The 19256-nt window shown below is 43.5% G+C and overlaps 1 protein-coding gene across 1 annotated transcript in view; it reads left to right on the forward strand.

Annotated features, from left to right (window-relative positions):
* Positions 1-19256, forward strand: part of PNPLA2 (patatin like phospholipase domain containing 2) — a 930557-nt gene that overhangs the window by 495298 nt on the left and 416003 nt on the right. The window lies entirely within an intron of this gene.

A 19256-nucleotide genomic window follows, 5' to 3' on the forward strand; every position in this document is an offset into this window, starting at 1 on the left:
TGTAGCCCTGAGCAGTATACTGCCATCACCCAGAAGGATGCTGCAGTACTATCAACAGATAATTGACTGCAACATTGGCTTATGTGGTGTGTGTCATTCTCAGGGGATCCAGTCTCTCTCTGCTTGGGATAACATGATTGACAGACCTCAATGCCTTGCCAGAGATGTCCTAAATCTGTCAGCCCTAGGTCTCCAGGTACAGGGTAAGTGTCTTGCCACCCCTATAGTGCCTTATTTGGCAGTGTTCCAATTCAAATTACCACCATAACAGCTATACAGGTATGCAATCTGAGGGTCATGCTGCTCAAAATTCGACATCTAACCGTCAAGATGCAGTCACTCAAAGCACTCATCAGAGTGGAGGACATTGACATTTGTGTGTAATGGAGAGGTGGTTCATAGCAACAGACAGCAGCCCTGCACTAACAAGCTATAACGCATTCCACAGCTGTCTGCACCAAAACATAATCCACACCTCCACAGGTGGTGTTGTCTCCATATTCATAATGGATATACACACCTCCAGACTAGTATCCCAGCATAATGCATTGGAGGTATTTCTGGTACAATTGACTTTGGGGAATAGTGCAATCCACACCAATCCCTTACATCTTGCTAGTTCTTTCTGTCTTGCACTTCAAATTGCATTATAGCTTTACACTTCAACAGTTTATTGTATCGATAAGTGTATCACAGCTGGGAGCCATCAGTTGGGGGGGGGGGTGGAGGTTGCTTGGATGTTTTCTTTGGAGGTCTCTGTTGGTTTTGCAGATTTTTATTTAGAGCCTCCAAGTATGTTTTTGTGTATTTATGTGTGTTTTTTGCCGGTGCTGGTTTAATGGATCTATATAAGACTGGTGGTGTGATACAAGTATTTCCCTTCTGTCGGTCCCCAGCTATGTCCCCAGACTGTCAGTACACATTCCTCAACACCCTGGCATCTGTGACAGTCCAACCCAACACTGACATAGTAGGGGACATCAGCTACGCCTTCATCAACTGGAGAAAGTAATCAAGCACCAGTACACTGGCCCAACGCTTCATGGAATTCATCAGTTCCAATGCCCTGGACCAGCTCATACTGACCCCCAATAGAGGATGCAACAACCTTGACCTGTGTTGATTACTTACATATGCGACTGTTGCTTGACCACAGTTGTCAATCCTTACCTGGTCGGATCCAAACATGATATAGTCAGCATGGAGCTCAACATCTCACCCACACCCCTCACAAAGGTAAGCACCTTGCAAAACCACTCCAATGCTGACTTTGCAGTCATAAAAAACAGGGTTGGATGACTTTACTGCACCCATGCCAATGGGAAATAGCTGCATGACTGTCGCATCATGCACATATGCACTGCACAAACATGTACATGGATGCATGGTACTAGCCATAGCCAAAAGAACACAGACACTGCCCTCCAAACACTGGAAGCCAATGTGATGGTCCCCTACCATTACTAAAGTTACAACAAAAGGAGGACACTGTTACAGAAAAAGGTGGTATCCCAAGACTGGTGAACCCCCTTATTAGACTCAAACACAACTTGGGATTCTTCATGGAATCACCTACAGGCAGCTATGAAGGCAGAATTGCAGCAGACACTAACGACAATTACAACAGCTTTTGATAGTTATATCAACAACCTCCACAGCAATAACCACAAGTCCTGTGAGTTACTGCACAATGCTAATTCCTATCCTGAGACAACAGATATTGGCCACAGTCTCACCAACACTTTCAGTGCCAGCTTTACCCCTCTCTCCCCCCAAGGGGACTCTCACAATGACAGATGAAAGCCAGGCACCCAGCATTACTGCAGGCCAGTTTAGACCTGCATTGTCCACAGGCAAAGATACAGCTTCCATGGGACCACAACATATCCATGGGTGTATACTACATAGGTTCATAGGTTCATAGGTGGGTACTAGGCTATCTGCCTGAGGGCATTTATAAGCCTAGCCAGAATGTGTTGGCTTTTGCCGTCCCCTTAGATTAGTTCCCTGTGCCTCTGTCCAGCAGAGTCACTGAAGTGATCCTCAAGGTAAACTTTCTGTTTCCCATCCACTCGCCAAGGTGTCTTTTGAAGAGTGTTAGTGAGGAGCTCTGCCTAATGTAGATTGGGATCTTGTTCCAAAGCATGGGAAGTCTCTGGGACAGGAATCTATCCCTCCAACACATCCTATTTATTGTTGTGGTAAGGTTTAGATCCTTAGAATGTGTGGCTCGAGGGGATAAGGTTTTCTTTAGGTGACGCATGTCCATCAATTCTGGGTTGGACATGGCCTTGTATGTCAGGCAGAGATCACTTCTGAGTAGGCGGTATGCAACCGAGTACAACTGGAGTTTCTTCAGTCAAGCTGCATAGGGCATCTGTTTGAGGCCATTGATCCTCTTGGTGAGGTACGTCTGTGGTCTTTCCAGCTGTTACACGTGTCTTGTAAGGTACATCCCAGATGGGGCATTGTACTCTAAGATGGGTCTGATGAGTGATGAGTAGAGGGGCGCAATGCCCTCTTTTGATCTGGATGCAAACCCTTTTGTGATTAGGTGGGCCACGTAGAAGTATTTTCTAACCACTTTGGCAATGTGATTATCAAAGGTGAGATTACTATCTACTTGGGTCCCCAGATCCCTTATTACGTCTTCCGTATTTAGGGGACTGCCACCTATGTGGTAGTTTGTGGGTACTTTGTTTTTTCCAAAGGGGATGACTATGCACTTTTTGACATTTATCTTGAGGCCATGATTTTGACACCTGGTATCCGTCTCAGTGAGACCCTTTTGGAGGATGTCTGTGTCAGCCGGAGAGTCAATTATAGCCCCTAATTTACAGTTGTCTGCAAACTTGGTCAGCCATAGTCTTCCTGTGCTTGCCTGTACCTCTGAGAAGTATATGCCAAACAGGTGGTGTCCTAGGACTGTGCCCTGGGGAACACCACTTGTAACTGGTTTAGAGTCGGACCTAGCTCCTGCAACTGTCACCATGTGGGTTCTTTTCTTGAGCCAGTTGGCAACCCATCTTGTGACATAGGGGTTTATGTTCAGGCTGGTGAGCTTGTCTATAATACCAGAATGGGGAATGGTGTTGAAGGCCTTAGCGAGGTCTAGGTAGGCTGTGTGTACCACCTTTCCCTCATCTATAGCCTTGGTAACTGTCTCAAAGAAGTCCACCAGGTTTAGGAGGCATGATCTGCCCTTAACAAAGCCGAACTGGGTAGGGTCCAGTGTTTAGAGGTTCCCAATGTTTCTGCTAATGAGTTCCATGATGATGCGCTGCATAGCCTTGCAGACCAAGCTAGTCAGGCTTATTGGGCGATAGTTCCCAGGGTCTTTTGTGGCTCCACCTTTGTGGACTGGGATAACCATTGCTGTGCACCACTCTATGGATATGTAGCCTGTGGAGAGGCTGAGGTTGAACAGTGTGTTTAGGTGAGGGGTTAGTTCGTCTTTGAGCACGTGTAGGATGCAGCCTGGGACACTGTCCGGTCCCATTGATGCTTAGTTTTTGGCTTTGGAGAAGGCTGTTTTAACCTGAGTGTCTGTGATTTCAGGGACTCTACATTCTTCTGGTATGGTTATGGGTCCTTTTGGGGGTGAGATGGGGTGAAGTTTGCGCTGAACCTGTCTGCCAGGATGTTGGCTATATCGGTCAGTTCAGTGTATTTTGTGCCATTCTGCACTAACTCCGAGCAGATCTGAGCATTGCCACAGAGATTCTTGACATAGCTAAAGAATGCCTTGTGGTTATCTTTGGAGTCCTTGGCAATTTTTCTTTCAAAGCTCACCTTGGATGATTTTATGAGGGATTGTAGTTTCTTGCTGATACTGATCAGGGATGTCTTCCCTTCTTGGGATTTTACTCTTTTCTGTACTAGTTTTTTCCTTCTATTGTATAGCTTGTTTATGGCAGGAGTCCACCAGACTGGCTTCCTTTTCTTGGAGGAGTGAGTCTTGGTTGTGCTTGGGATGGCATGATCTATGCATTCTAGTAGCTGCCCATAGAATGCATTAGTAAATGATTTTGCAGCTTGGACAGTGTTATCCTTCAGCATGGGGGCTTTGAAACTTTCCATCTCGGTCTTAAGTAATGTGAAGTTTGCTTTTGAAAAGTTTTTCATGGTGGCTTTCTTGTCCGGGGCAGGGGGTGGAATATGGATATCCAAAGTGATTTGTTTATGGTCAGATCTAACCAGAGAGGGGTTGACCTTCTGGTGTGGAGCACTGGTCACACATGTTGGTGATGACCAGGTCCAATATGTTGTCACCTCTGGTGGGAGTGTTGACCAGTTGAACCAGGGCGTTTGAGTTTATAAATTCTAGGTAAAGTTGGGCAAGGGAGTTACTACTTAAGTAGTTCTCCCAGTTAATGTTTGGGTAATTGAAATCACTCAATATTAGGGTGATTGGTAGGACCTTTATGTTTCCCAGTGTTTCCAGAAATGTGGAATGGGGGTCCTGAGACATGGTGGGTGATCTATAGCAAGCTATAATTTGAATTGCAGTTTTGCCCATTGTTAGTTGCATGTGGATGATCTCTGATGCATCGTGCTGTGCCTCTAAACTGGAAGTTTGGGTATCCTTGATGAATATGGATACGTCCCCGCCTTTTGTATTTCGGTTTGGGTTCTGTGGCCGAAATGTATGTTATGAGTTGTAACCTGGTAGTGCTGGTGTGCTCTCTGGAACCTTAACCAGGTTTCTGTTGCTGCACATATATCGATTTTCTCCATACTGAGGAGTGCCTTGAGTATGTGCATTTTGAGGTTTAGACTTCTGGCATTGAGTAGCATTACCCCCAATTTTTTGTTACTTGTGCTATTTACGGCAGTGTGTTTGTCTTTTGAGCCTTGCCTAAAAAAGGCACTATGGAGGTGGCAAGAGCCTTGGCAAGTATTCAAAAGCCTAACGGTGACAGGTGCATGCCAACTCTAGTGAAGCAGAGTGGCTTGTCGAGCATGTCATCCCAGACAGACAGACACTGGATCCCCTTTGAATGACACCAGAAACTTAGCCAATTGTTGAAATTGAGATTTTTTTCTTTATACCATGGTATCATTCTTGGTGAGGGCAGGATGCTGCTCACGGTCAGGGTCATACCGGCCTGGCCTACCTGATCAGAGAACTCTTCCATGTCTCTTTTCATGTAGTCCAGGGAGGTATATCTCAGGTCATTCACACCAACATGGACAATGACAGAGTCATATTTGTACTTGTTCTGGAGTGACCTGAGTGCTTGTGTTATGTGGCAGATCCTGGCACCCAACAGGCAGCTAACAGTAGCCTTCTCCTTATTCAGCCTAGTAAGTGGGACATCAGTGTGCCTGACTATATAGTCACATATTACTAGTATGTTGGGTATGTTATTTTGCCTTAAGGTCTGTGATTGCATGGCACACTAGTTTTGTGAAGTACGTGTTCCATGGTTTGTGTTGGAGAGTGAAGGTTGCTTGGATGTTTGCTTTGGAGGTCTCTGTTGGTTTTGCAGATTTTTTATTTAGAGCATCAGAGTATGTTTTTGTGTATTTATGTGTGTTTTTTGCCGGTGCTGGTTTAATGGGTCTATGTAAGACTGGTGGTGTGATGCAAGTATTTCCCTTCTCCTCTTGACTGTTTGATCCAGTCTTGGGTTGAGAGAGCTTAGCCTCTAGTTTGGCTGTATAACTGCATCTCTCGTATGTATTAGTGTTTGGTGGTAGGAGGAGTGGGGTGCCTGTGTACATGAGCAGTTGTAACATTGCCTCAAAATGCCCAGATTCACCAGTTGGACTGGAGAGTACACCTGAAACTGCCCTTTGAACATGCCTGGATTGGTACAGTGAACTGTTTTACTGGATGGCTGGTAAGGTCGAATAGAGAGCCTTGTCCTTCTGTACAGTACAGGAGGGTCTAGTGCTAGGGTTTATAAGTGCCTGCTATACGTTTTGAGCAAGTGCCGGGCTGAGAAATGAAATGCTTGAATGCTTAAATTGAAAGTTTGTCTAGTTCCAAGGGAAAAATTGAAGAGGAGACTTTGTGGAGCCGGGAATAGTTTTTACCCTAGCGAACCGGTGCTGCCCGGCATGCAAAACCGGGCAAATATGGTATTTATAGCAGGGAAATGAAAGAGATAGAAATTAGCCCAAAATGGCCAATAAACTACTAATTTCTGGGCTGAAACCACTCCTCCAGGGACAGATAGGCTGCTCAAAGCTCCACTCTCTCACAGGTGAAAAGATAAATGTCATACACAGAGACATGGCTCCACATCTGTGTGCCCTGGTCAGTCACAGCTTCACCTCATGCTTTGTCCTTCCAAAATGGCACACTGCTACAGTCATCCCTTTCCATAAAGGGGTAGCATCTACAGACCATGATGATTATTGGGCCCTTAGCCTGACAAGTCTACTATGTACGGGTATGGACTGCATCATCAGGGACCTGACTGACCAAGATATGGGTGATTTCCTAACTGTGGACCCCACACAATTTGGCTTTGTGAATGGCAGATCATGCCTGCTCAAACTGGTTGACATCTTTCAGTGAGTCACCAGGGTTGTATATGACAGTAAGCCACTGCATACAGCCTACCTCAGTCTGGCCAAGGCTTCTGATACCATTCCTCAGTCAGGGGTTATTGATAAACCCAACAAACTAGACATCAACCCCTATATCAGTGGGTGGTTTGCAATTTGGTTCATAGAACACACAGTGTGACAGTGGCAAACTCCAAGCCAGACTGGCAAGCAGTCACAAGTGGAGTCCCACAGGAATCAGTACTGGATAGTGTCTTGTTCAGCATCTACTTCTCAGGAGTCCAGCCCAACCCAGAGGAATTCTGGCTGACCAAGTTCATAGAGGACTGCAAGCTGGGAGCTATCCTGAACTCCACAAGTGATGCAGACATCCTACAGAAAGGCCTCAATGAGACCAGTGAGTGTTGTGGAAACCATGGCCGGAAGCTTAATACCACAAAATCCACCATCATCCCCTTTGGTAAGACACTCAGTTCCCATTAAGTACCACATCAATGGGAGCCCAATGAAACTGTATGCATTATACAGGATCTGGGGACACAGGCTGACAGGAACGTCTCCTTCAAGCAGCACATTGCCACTGTGGTCAGGAAGTCCTTCTATATGGCACATTGCATTGCCAAGGGTTTTGCATCTAGGAAGACAGAGGTAATGATCTCTGTCTACTATTCCCTCATTAGACCACTCCCCAGATATTATGGCCCATTTGCCATGTACCTCACTAGACACCTGCTACAGCTGGAGAAGCCACAGAAGCACCTCACAAAGGGGATCCTAGCCATTAAACACACATCCTACACAGACAGACTCAGAAGACCCAAGTTATTCTCTGTGTCATATCACCTAATTAGCAGTTATCTGTGCTTGACTTACAAAGCCATGTCTGACCCAGCTGGTTTAGAAATGCTACATATAAATCCATCCACACCACACACTGTAGAGACCTCTACCTCAGTACCACAGTCATCACAACATGCTGGTGGGACAGGTCCCTCACCAAGAGACTGCACATGCCCTGGAGTACCCTTCCCATACATGTCATGCAGAGCACCTAGCTGACCCTGTTCCAGAGACATTGATGAGTGGATGGGTAATAGATAGTTCAACCCAAGGATCACTGCAGTGGCTGTACTTGATACAAGTACTGTGACGTAACATCGGGTGGCACAATGGCAGGGCCCTTCTATGTGCTAGGCTTGTTAAGGCTCCTGGGCCATTACCTACTACACACTTGTGAACCTATAAAGGGAATTGACATCAGCAGGACTGATAATGTAGAGCAGTGGGTATTAAACCTATCAAAATACTTTGTCCTACAAACAGACACACATACACACTTGCCAGATGAGAGAGTAGAAGCCCTACCTAACTAGTGATTTGTACCATAGTGTTATGCAGTTACTCACTACAGAGCTTACTGGGGTGGGAGTTGGCCAAAGGTGCTGATAGGAATGACACCAGCAGGACTGATAAAGTAGGGCAGTGGGTGGGAAACATATCAAAATACTTCTGTTTACAAACATACATATCCACACACACACACATTTGCCAGATACAAGAGTAGAACCCCTGCCAAACTAGTAATTTGTACTACAGTGTTAAGCATTTATTACATACACTACAGTGCTTACAGGGATAACAGCTGACCAAGGCTGCTGATAAGGGACTGACATCATCTGGCTGATGAGGTGAAGCACTGTGAAGTGTTGTGGATGGGAATGGCGTAAAGCTGTTTCACCTATAAACAAACACACAACTCTCTCCATCTTGCACACACACACACACACACACACACACACACACACACACACACACACACTCTTACATTTGCCAGGACTGAGATTAGAACTCCTACTTAACTACTTATTTGTACTATCATATTATGCAGTTATCACACGTGCCACAGAGCTTATGGGGATGGGCCTAACAAAAGTGGCTTCTATGATGACAGACATCTTCAGGACTGCTAAGGTGGGGAAATGGAAAGTGCACTGGGTGGGGAAAGCCTGTTCATTCCTAGATCCCACTGACATTTCAAGGTCTGTTCATTCTTAGATCCCACTGACATTTCTCTAAGTGTATGAGCATGCCCAGTGTGTCCTTCTATAGTACATGTGGGACTCCATTCCAGGGATTGTTGTACTCCAGTCTGGTTTGTTTTGTGCTACAGCCATATCTCTCAACCCGTTGGTGCAGGATATGTGGAGATAGCCTATCCAGCTGTGGGTACAATGGGCCAAACAATGATTGTAACAATTTCTCTCAGTAATGTATGGGTTGCTAGAGTTACAGGGCTTGTTTTAGCAGACATCTGTCATGTATGCCATTTGGCACTGTCATGTATTGTTTCAGTACCTGGTGACATACGTTCTCAGATCATCACAATGATTTACCAGATAAATACAGGATGGATGATGCACACACAAGGTTTATGGAACAAATGCTACGCATTCTTGCACAATCCAGCCTGTTGGGGGGTGTACCTGCAAGCAATTGACTGCTGGTGCTGTGGAAATGGTCCAGCACCTTGGTGATATATTACAATGGTGGAATCTCTGTGCATTTATGTTGTGGCCTGGTCTGATTTCCAGTCCACAGTTGGGTAGTATAAGTCAGACAGGATCAGGGTGACAGGCAGACTCCAGATGGATTTTTAGGGGATAGTATATTTGGGGTGGGGTCCTGGGCAGATATGTTTGCCTATAGCTACCACTTTGCATTGGGCTCTCCTCAATGGTTGACTGTACTTGGAGGGTCTTGTGTGTGTCAGACTGTTTGACCAGCCTGGAGATGTGCGTTTGTCACACATATATGTATTACCCACCTCATTTTGCTTGGATGGCCACATGTTGGGGTCAGGATGTTGCATAGAATGAGTGATCAGGGAGGGGTTTGTTACTCCCCATGGCTGTGACCCAGGGTTCCATGGGTGCAAACATGTGACTATCTTCCAGGGTTAGGCCTGCCTGCACTGAGTGCATTCTCATGTTTAAACTCTTAGTCTTACCTGTCGACTGTACAAAGTATCACAGAATGTCCACATCCATGGTTCATATATCTTGTGGGTTAACCAAACAAGTGTAGTTTTCCAGAAAAAGTGTTTTGCAAGTCACTCAAGGTTGAAGTCAGATATTACTGACAATTGACATTGCAGTTTCAGACTTTGTACCCATCAGACATTCCATGCTACTACAAATCATTCCATCAACTTTATAACATTATTGAGCAGTATTTCACAGGCGTCCTTCTCTTTGGATCTTCAGTATCCCATTATTCATGGCTTTGTCCTGATTTCTGGCTCCCAGAGGCTGGCAGGTTTGCTTCTAGCAGTTGTCAGCATGCCCTTTCTTTGCATTTTGTGGACTGTGTTACACTGATGTTATGGACCCTATGACACTCCCTAAAAGGCACTGTGGGTGAAGCATAAGCATTTTTCAGAGGCCTGTAGGCCAGGTGTGACAGATGCAGGCCATCTGTAGTAGGGCAGTACATTCTGATGATCAAAGGCTGCCAGCACTAGACACTCCTGGGATGGCACCAGTAAGTTGACTGTGGGTGTTACTGACAATTGCTTTCTGTTACTATTGCACCATCACTCTGGGAGACAGCTGGATGCTGCTTAAGTCTAGGAACATGTTACTGCATTTCTGTGGGACTATGGGAGTGACATGATTGTACACGATACACATCTGCACAGACTGTGCTGATACTTGCTTAACATATTGGTCCCATGTAGCATAGTGGTGTGCCCTATCTTTCAGACTACAGGCATAACAGTATCAACCATAGGTTAGATTGCTCTGGCATAGACATATGTAGTTTCAGACTTCTTACCTTTCAAAGCCATACTGCCACTGCCAGACCTGCTGTGATATCACTGTGTAAAAGTTTGTGGGTGGGGATTTCATGGATGTCGCCATGTGGGGGCCTTTGCCAGGCATTTCTGTATGTTTGTCTACAGATGATCTGCTCTGTGGGGTTGGTGGTGGGTATGGGACCCCCACTTTGACATCCGTGCATGTGACCTATGCACCCCCCCCATTCTTTGGCTCACCACATATACTGCAGTGGTATTTTTTGACTAGGGTGGTACTGCATGGTGTGGGTAGGGCAGTACTGGGGATACACATCCTGCTGTCCCACAGAGCTGTCAGTTGTCTGGTGCTATCCCAGTTAGCCACCCCATTCCCTTACATGCTTGATCAATACCATGTGCTATCAGAAAATTCCACTCCATTAGTTTAATTTGTTACAGAGACTGACTTAACTTGTGCCTGTAGCTGTTGTGAGGGTGGTGTTTGAGGGATGACTATGTCGGATGCACACAATACACTGCCTATACATGGTCAGGTATAGGTGGTGTGATGTTTGGCATCCATTTTACTGTGTGTGCGAGTCAGACAGAGAGAAAGAGATCAGCCCCTGGGGCCCTACAGTGTCAGTCTATGTGCTATGCATTGACTCTTTGCCAAGGACAGGGCATACTGAGCACACCTCTGTCTGCCTACAGAGGCAGGCTCAGGATGTTACTCCTGTTAGTCCATCTGTGCCTGTGAGGGCCTTGGCAATGGTGGGGGGCTATGTGGCCCTTCCCCATTTTGTTCCTGCTGCAGCTGTTTCCGCAGGATCATATTGTGTAGCATGGCACATACTATGACCATGTGTGCACATGTGGCTGGAGAGTACTGCAAGGATCCAGTGGATATGTCAAGGCAGCGGAACCATGACTTGAGTATCCCAAACACATGCTCTATAATGATCCTGGTTTGTGCGTGTGCCTCATTATGACATTCTTGTGTGGGTGTGTGTGCATTTCTGATCGGTGTCGTCATTCACGGCTCCAGTGCTTAGCCAGCATCCCCCACTAAATGGCTATGCGAGATGTCCCCCCTGGCAAACCACTGATACAGCTGTGAGGAATGCCAGATGTGGGAGTTGTGATAGCTTCCAGGGCAGCCAGCACACACATTCATGATAAGGCCCTGGCAGCTGATGGAGTGGAACCCCTTGTGGTTTATGTAGACCCTACCCCAGTCACGAGGTGGTGCTTTGATGTGGATGTGTGTGCAGTCTATGGCACCCAGTACCACCGGGTAGTCTGCTACACAGTGGAAAAGATGCATATTGCGGGTCCTCTCCTCACGGGTGGTGGGGAATTTAATGTGCTCCATGGTATGTGGTCACATGGCATCCAGGAACTGGTGGAATATCCTGGACGCAGATGCCTGTGAAACCCCCATGATATCTTCAGTTGGTCTTTAGAAAGTACCTGTAGCTAATATTCTTAGAGCTACACATACCTTGGAATCCACTGGGATGGGTTCCCCTCTGTTTATTCTGGATGTGAGGTGAGGCCGACACAGCTCCACAGTTTGCTGCAGTATCTCCCTGTCCACCCTGTAGTACTCTACTATCTCCAGATCATGTAGTCCCTGGTATGTTACCCTGAGCCTGAACACTCTTCTCCTCCTCATAAGTCTGGGGCAGTTGTCAGCATTGTCCTTTTTACCACCCTCAGCCTCTTGCACATACTGATGTATGAGGGCAACAGCAGTCCCTAACATTTTGTTAGCTTTGTCAGGTAAAATTTCCCCCTCTGTATACACCGGTGGTGTAGAGTTTGTGGGAAAACCCGACTTGAAGGTGTTTGCATAGTTTAGAGTGGTGTGCTGCAGATGCTGCCTGTGTAATTGACTGAGTATGATACATTCCACCTGCCAGCTCTATTACTTGTATTTGAGTGCCTCAATTCTGTTATTTCCCTTATTTTTCTTGTTCCACTTGCCATTTCCTGTATTTTTTTATTTTTGTGGTTTAAATCCCAGTGCGCGCCATGCAAACCCGTTTAGGCAAGGTAAACAAGGTTATACAGCCTCGGACACACCCTCTTGCTTACATATACACAGTGCTGCCATTTCCTGTATTTTTTTTTTGTTTGTTTAAGTCCCAGTGTGCACCGCACAGACCAGTTTAGAGAAAGTAAACACATTTTAGCAGAAATGGCCCTCCCTGGACACGAACACATTCTTCATTTCATGCTGTAAGACATTAGAGCCTCAGACACACCCCCTTGCTTAGCTGTGCTTAGCTAAGCACAAACCCGGGCAACAGAGCTCCATTGTGCTTACAGCAAGCATGACACACCCCCTTTTCATGTTAGTTGCTCCTCCTGCCTACACGATCCTGTTCTAGTACCTACATGGTTAGGTAAAGATTTTGGACATAGAATATTTTGTGATTCAGTAAATTTCGCCTCATTTGCATAGCCCGCTGCCTTAGCCCATAGATACTGCACTAATTCGGAGCCTTTCCCCTTGACAACCACTGTCCCCTGATATTGTTTTGATTCTGCATGCCATAGACTATAATGGCAAAATACAGATTTTCTTTAAACTTGGGTTTTCACATTATTTTTATATTTTCAGCATGACTGTGTTTGTGCGCAGCTGCACTATGCTTAAATGGCCACAAAAAAAAAAGATATTTTATTAAAATTAAAACATTTATTTATGCCAATGGCCATATATCTGGCCATTGGCATGCCTACAGATGTGAATACATGCTTTTATTTGTGCTGTCATGCTTCCATTTTCTTTTTTGCAGAAATGTGTTCAGTTAGTAACTGAACACATTTCTGCACTGACACTGCTCCTGCACGGAGACCTGGCAACTACCTGAATCTCTAATTCACCTAATTTGCATGTTTTTCACCAGCAAATGAGGTGATTAGCATGCTGAACGGTCTTCTGTGCAGGAACAGTGTAGACAGGCTTGTGCACGTCGGACCAGCTGTTTGCTGAATCACTCGGCGGCCGAACTCCATGCAGGAGCTGCTATACTGTTTCTACACAGAGTTTTAGCTTTCCTGAATCCCAGGGTATATTACTATGAGAATGTTTTATAAAAATTGGTCTGAATGATGAATGATATTTAAGAAAAGATATAGAATTTTTTTTTGCAGTGGCAATATGATGTGAGGAAAAATAGAGAAAGAAAAGTATAAAAGAACATATAACAATTTTTTGGAAAATTTAGAACATAATGATAGAACGTCATACCTCTCAACCTGGAAACATCAAAAAGCTGGAAAAAGACCATGTAAAATAGGTACAAATCTGTACAATGATTAACATAACATTTACACACATAATTATGCAACCCCACACAATCCAATGGAATTGTGGGATACCAACTTTCAAACAATATCTGAAGAACAGACATATGGCCCCAGACCCCTGTAGTAAATGGTAACCCTTTTTTTTTTTTTTTCAGATTTGTAGCAGTGATGTTCACTGGCAAGGGAGAAGATGAACCTTGGGATTTTGTTTTTGGTGATTTGCAGTATGTGGGTTTTGTGGTAAAAGTAGGGCATTTGATAGTATGCAATATTCTAATCTTAAAAGAATATTATAGTTTAAAGGTGGAGGATCTATAATTACAGTATAGAACAATCTGGCTGAAAAATATTCCTAATGATGGCATCGGTGGTTTGGACTGTCAATAAAATGTCATGTTAGACTGCATAGGGTACAAGTACACATTTAATTATCTTTGGCCAAATGACCCAAAATATTGCAAACATAACACTTTAAGGGTTTGTCTGATACCTCAAAATACCTTTATACCCCTTTACTTCAATAAAGTTGTCCAAATGTTAACAGATGTCATTAACAAGGTCTAGTTCTGCATCCATTTCCCACCTCTCATTTCAAATGCAAAATTTAAATCACAATTTGGAAACAAAGAGAACTGATTTGTAGAGGGACTGATAATGGGTATTACATCAAACATATCATTATCAATATAACATAAAATGGTGTGTTTTTAACAGAAAAATTATAATCACAAACATTTGCAAGGTATCATGGAGACACACACGTGTTTCTCGGAGAACATTCAAGTATATAATATCATTATTAGACAAAAATGCAGCATCTGCAAAAATGTTCTGTTCCGTTGTTTGCTATGGCTCTTAAAAAGTCAAAAGAAATTTGAAAAAGATATAATATCTGTAGCTATATAAAATACTTATTAGACTTAATAGTACTGTCAGAAATAGAAAGTCTCAATGTTACAACATGTTGGCAGAATATAACAGGCTTGGACCAGTTGGCTCTTATCCTCCATCACAATCTGTATTTATTTATATGCATAGCAGAGATTAGAATAATGGCAGGTGGCAAATAGACATGCTCAGCAACGAAGTGTGCACTATACATAGGATCCTCTGAAAATGTTAATTTTGGCTTAATGCACACTTGTTTCTCTCTGTCTAGCACATGCACTGCAAAGGAATTAACACCCTTGTACAAAGGAAATAGCAGTATACTTTCTATCTAGCACTTGAGTAAAGGCACTAGCAGTGAGACATTCAAAATGCAAAAGAAGTAAACACTAGTGTACATAAGTAAAATGCTGTTCCCAACAAGAATGAGATGAGCGAGAATACTTGCAGAGCTGGAACCCTTAATAATATTGTCAAAATGCAAATAGCAATACACTTAAGCGAGACATTCAAAAGCACTTGAATGCAACTTATTTCTCTTGTGTTTTTGTATACATAAGCAGGAACTGCAAGAGCAAGACATTTAAAATGTACAGGAAGCAAAGGTATTAGTGTTGTTGAGTCTTTCAGCTTTTCCCGGTTAGGGGTCGCCACAATGGGACTCCGGTCCGCTAATGATTGGCAGTAGATTTTTACGTGCCGAGTTGCTGGCCCTGAGGCACAACCTTCAACGAAGGTACGCCCATTCACACATGACTCCACACATAAGACGCTCTAGCTGAGAATCGAACAGGACAACGTCTTACTGTGAGGCGACAACGCTACCGCAGCACCACCACCACAAAGGTACTAGTGTACATAAATAAAAGACATTCCAAAGCACTCAAATGCAATTGGTTTCTCTCATGTTCGTACATATACATAAGCAGGAGCAGCAAGACATTCAAAATGCCAAGGAAGTAAAGGCATTAGCATACATAAATAAAATACTATTTTCACACACACACACACACACACACACACACACACACACACAGACACACACAGACACACACACACACACACACACACACACACACACACACACACACACACACACACACACACACACACACTCTCTATTAGGTACCTTAGTATCTGCACAAAAGCATTAGTTCATTCTGCCTTTAACTCCATGGCTTTGCATTCAGTAATGCCCTCCCACTCCCAGTACAGAAATCCTGCGTTCGGTAATGTCTCCAAGTCGTTCAGTTTCCTCCCAGTATAGAAGTCCATGGAAGTTTCAAACAGATGCACGGCTTAATTCCAACAGGCTGACAAAGCTGACGTCATCACACACGTGATGACATCAGCTTCAAAAGCACGAAATCTAAACAAATAGATTGAAAAAACTCGGAAATGAAAGGGTGCCACTCGGGAATCGTGGCACCCCATTACTGGGACCTCAAAACTTGGTAAAAAACGAGTAATTCGGGATGGTTGGGAGGTCTGTAGAAAGTACTTTAACAAAGGAAAAGAATTATGTGAAAGGAAATCAAGAAAAAAAAATACAAGAGTTGTTATATAAGCAAATAGATTTCTACAATAAAAAATATTAATATTGAGTTACTTAAGCAGGTAACGAAAGATGGTAGTGTAATGTGTGAAATAAAACATGTAAAAGGAGAAATAGAAGGAACTCGGGGAAAATATTATGAATAGTGTAGTACACTACATTTAAGAAATGTTTAAATAAAAATAGAAGGTAGTTAAAAAACATGAAAAGTAAAAAAAGTTCATAGGAAAAGAGAATAAAAAGTTAGAAATGGACATTTCTTTAAATGAGCTAAAGTATAAGGACAAGTAAGTATAGATCTGGCTGCAGGACCAGATAGAATATGCTACGAAATGTATAAACATTTAAGGAACTGGAAAAAAAAATATTTTTAAATATTCTAAATGAATGGTTAAATGAAGGTTTTATGTATAAAGAATTATGTTTTGGAATACTGAAATGCACTTGGAAGAAGGAAGACAAATAAAAAAATGGAGACTGATAGTATTGAATAATAGCTTCTGGTGTCAGTCCAAGGGGATCCAGTATCTGTCAAATTGGGATGACATGGTCAACAGGCCATGCTGCTTTGCCAGAGATGGTCTGCACCTGTCTCCGCTAGGCTTTCAGATACTGGCAAATGCATTAGCTATCCCTAGTGTGCCTTTTTTAAGCAGTGTCAAAATCACTAACCTCCCAACATAACAAACTCCTCTCTATATACACTCAAGGTACTGCTTCTTAATGCTAGGAGTCTAAACAAGAAACTGTACTCCCTGGAAACACTCCTTACTTTGGAAGATGCTAGCATCTGTGCAATTACTGAGACTTTAAAGACATGGAAAGTACCTCAGTTGTGCAGTGCTACAATGCCTTCTTTATATTCAGACTACAAACTGAGCATGAAAGAACCAAAGCAGGAGGTTTATCCATCTTCATTAAGGATAAGTACACCTCTATACCGGTCAAACAGTATGTCTCGCATGAGCTACTCCATGTCCAGTTAACCATGGACAAAGCTCCCTAGCACATCATAGCTATCTATAGGTCCTCACAATGAAAGAGGAACAGCATACCGCATACCTAGACTTACTGGATTCACTCACCAAACAGACCAACACCTTACTCATGGGTGATTTTAATTATCCTACCATTGACTGGGAAACATACATGACCACAAATGTGCTGGCTCAGAGGTTCTTGGACTTAGTCTATAGAAATGCACTGGAACAGGTTTTCAGCACACCCAGAAGAGGCTCAAATGTCCTGAACATAGTACTCATTAACATGGGAGAGCACTGCACCCCTGTGAGATGCCCTCACTGGTACAAACTGATCATAAATCAGTCTTGTTTGATGTAATTATAAGACCAGATACTCCAACAATCTCAAAAATGCTTAAGAATTTCTCAAAGACAAATTACCTCCTACTAAGTGACTGTGTAAGAAGTTTCATAGCCCCTTGGAATACAGATAACACAGATTCCTATGCAGAGGTATACACCAGTGCTCTGCATAACCACTTAAGCAGTTGTATAGAACTGGCTGTATGTGACTGGATTAAAACCAGGTCTTGCTAAAAAAGAGGCCACATTGGTGGATCCCTAGTATAAACAGGCTCTGCTGCAAGAGAAAGAAACTAATGTCCAAAAACAATAAGGAACTGGCTTAGCAGAGGAAGAAATCTCTCTCTAGCTTAAACAAACAAACTAGAGATCTTGTCAAGTCCTCCAAAGCTAATTACGAAGTGAATATAGCCTCCTTAGGTAAGGATAATTGCAAGGCATTCTTTAACTACATCTAAAATCTAAAAAGGATACCCAGCTATGCACAGAACTGGTTGTGGTTGGAATCAACCATACCCAGCTGGAGGTATTAACCAACCTGCTTGCTGATAGGTTTGGAGCAAACGTCACCCCCCTGTTCCCAAAAGTCATCTGCCAAATTATACCTGCCACTATTCTTCAGCCTATTATCTCAAGAGAGCAGGTTTCTCAGTGCTCTCCAAGGCCAAAAACACAGCATCAGTGGGACCAGACAACATCCCAGGTTGCCTTTTAAACAACTTAAAACATGACCTAGCAGACCACTTGGATCCCTGTTTAACCACAGCCTGTAAACTGGTTGTGTTCTGGTGAAATGGAGGACAGAAACAGTAATCCCTCTACACAAAGGGAGACCATCAACCAACCCTGGGAGTTATTGGCCCATAAAGTTGTCTAGGTTCATCTGCAAGGACATGGAATTATTGACCTTATAACAAGGACATAGGTCATTTCCAAATTCTTGACCTAACCCAGTTCAGACTTGTTAAAGGTAGATCATGCCTGTTAAACATAGTTGACTTCTTCCGGAAAGTTACCAAGGTGCTGGATGAGGTGAAGACAGTGCATACCACCTATATTGAACTAGCCAAGGCATTTGACACAATCCCCCACTCACATATTATAGACAAACTCTCCCATTTGGGAATCAGTGCCTCCATTACCAGATGGAAAGCCAACTGGCTCATCAACAGGACACATATTGTCAAAGTGGGTGACTTCACCTCTAGCAAAAGACAAGTCAGCAGTGGCATACCACAGGTTTCTGTGCTGGGCCCCTTTCTGTTATGAATTTATTTATCAGAAGTCCAGGAAAACTTGGCCTACAGATGGCCAAATCTGCTGAGAATTGCAAATTGTGAACAATCATTGAGTCCACCAATGATGTTAATATATCACAGAGAAGGTTAATGCAGACAATTGATTAGTGCCAAAGTCATGGATAAAAACTAAATGCCAAAAAAAAAAAAGCATTATTATTCCTTTTGGGAAAGTTGACATCCATGCTGATTACATTATAGACAGCACCCTCCTAAGTGTAGACCCAGTGGTATATAATCTGGGTACATAGGTTGATAGCATTCTGAATTTTAAACATCACATATACAAAGTAATAGGAAATCATTCTATGTGGCACATCGTATAAGTAAAGACATTGCATTTAGATCTAAGAATGTTATAATTCCATTATACTTGGCCCTCATCAGACCATTGAGTACAATGCTTCCTTTTACATGTACCTCACCACACACCTGCAACAATTGGAGAGATCACAGAGGTTTCTCACCAAGAAATTACAGGGTACACAGCATACATCTTGCATGGAAAGACTGAAAGCCCTGTCACTGTATTCTGTCTCCTATAGGTTGCTAAG

This window comes from Protopterus annectens, chromosome 9.part0, assembly GCF_019279795.1.
Source record: "Protopterus annectens isolate FY-2018-M chromosome 9.part0, PAN1.0, whole genome shotgun sequence".
In the NCBI taxonomy this organism is placed as follows: domain Eukaryota; kingdom Metazoa; phylum Chordata; order Ceratodontiformes; family Protopteridae; genus Protopterus; species Protopterus annectens.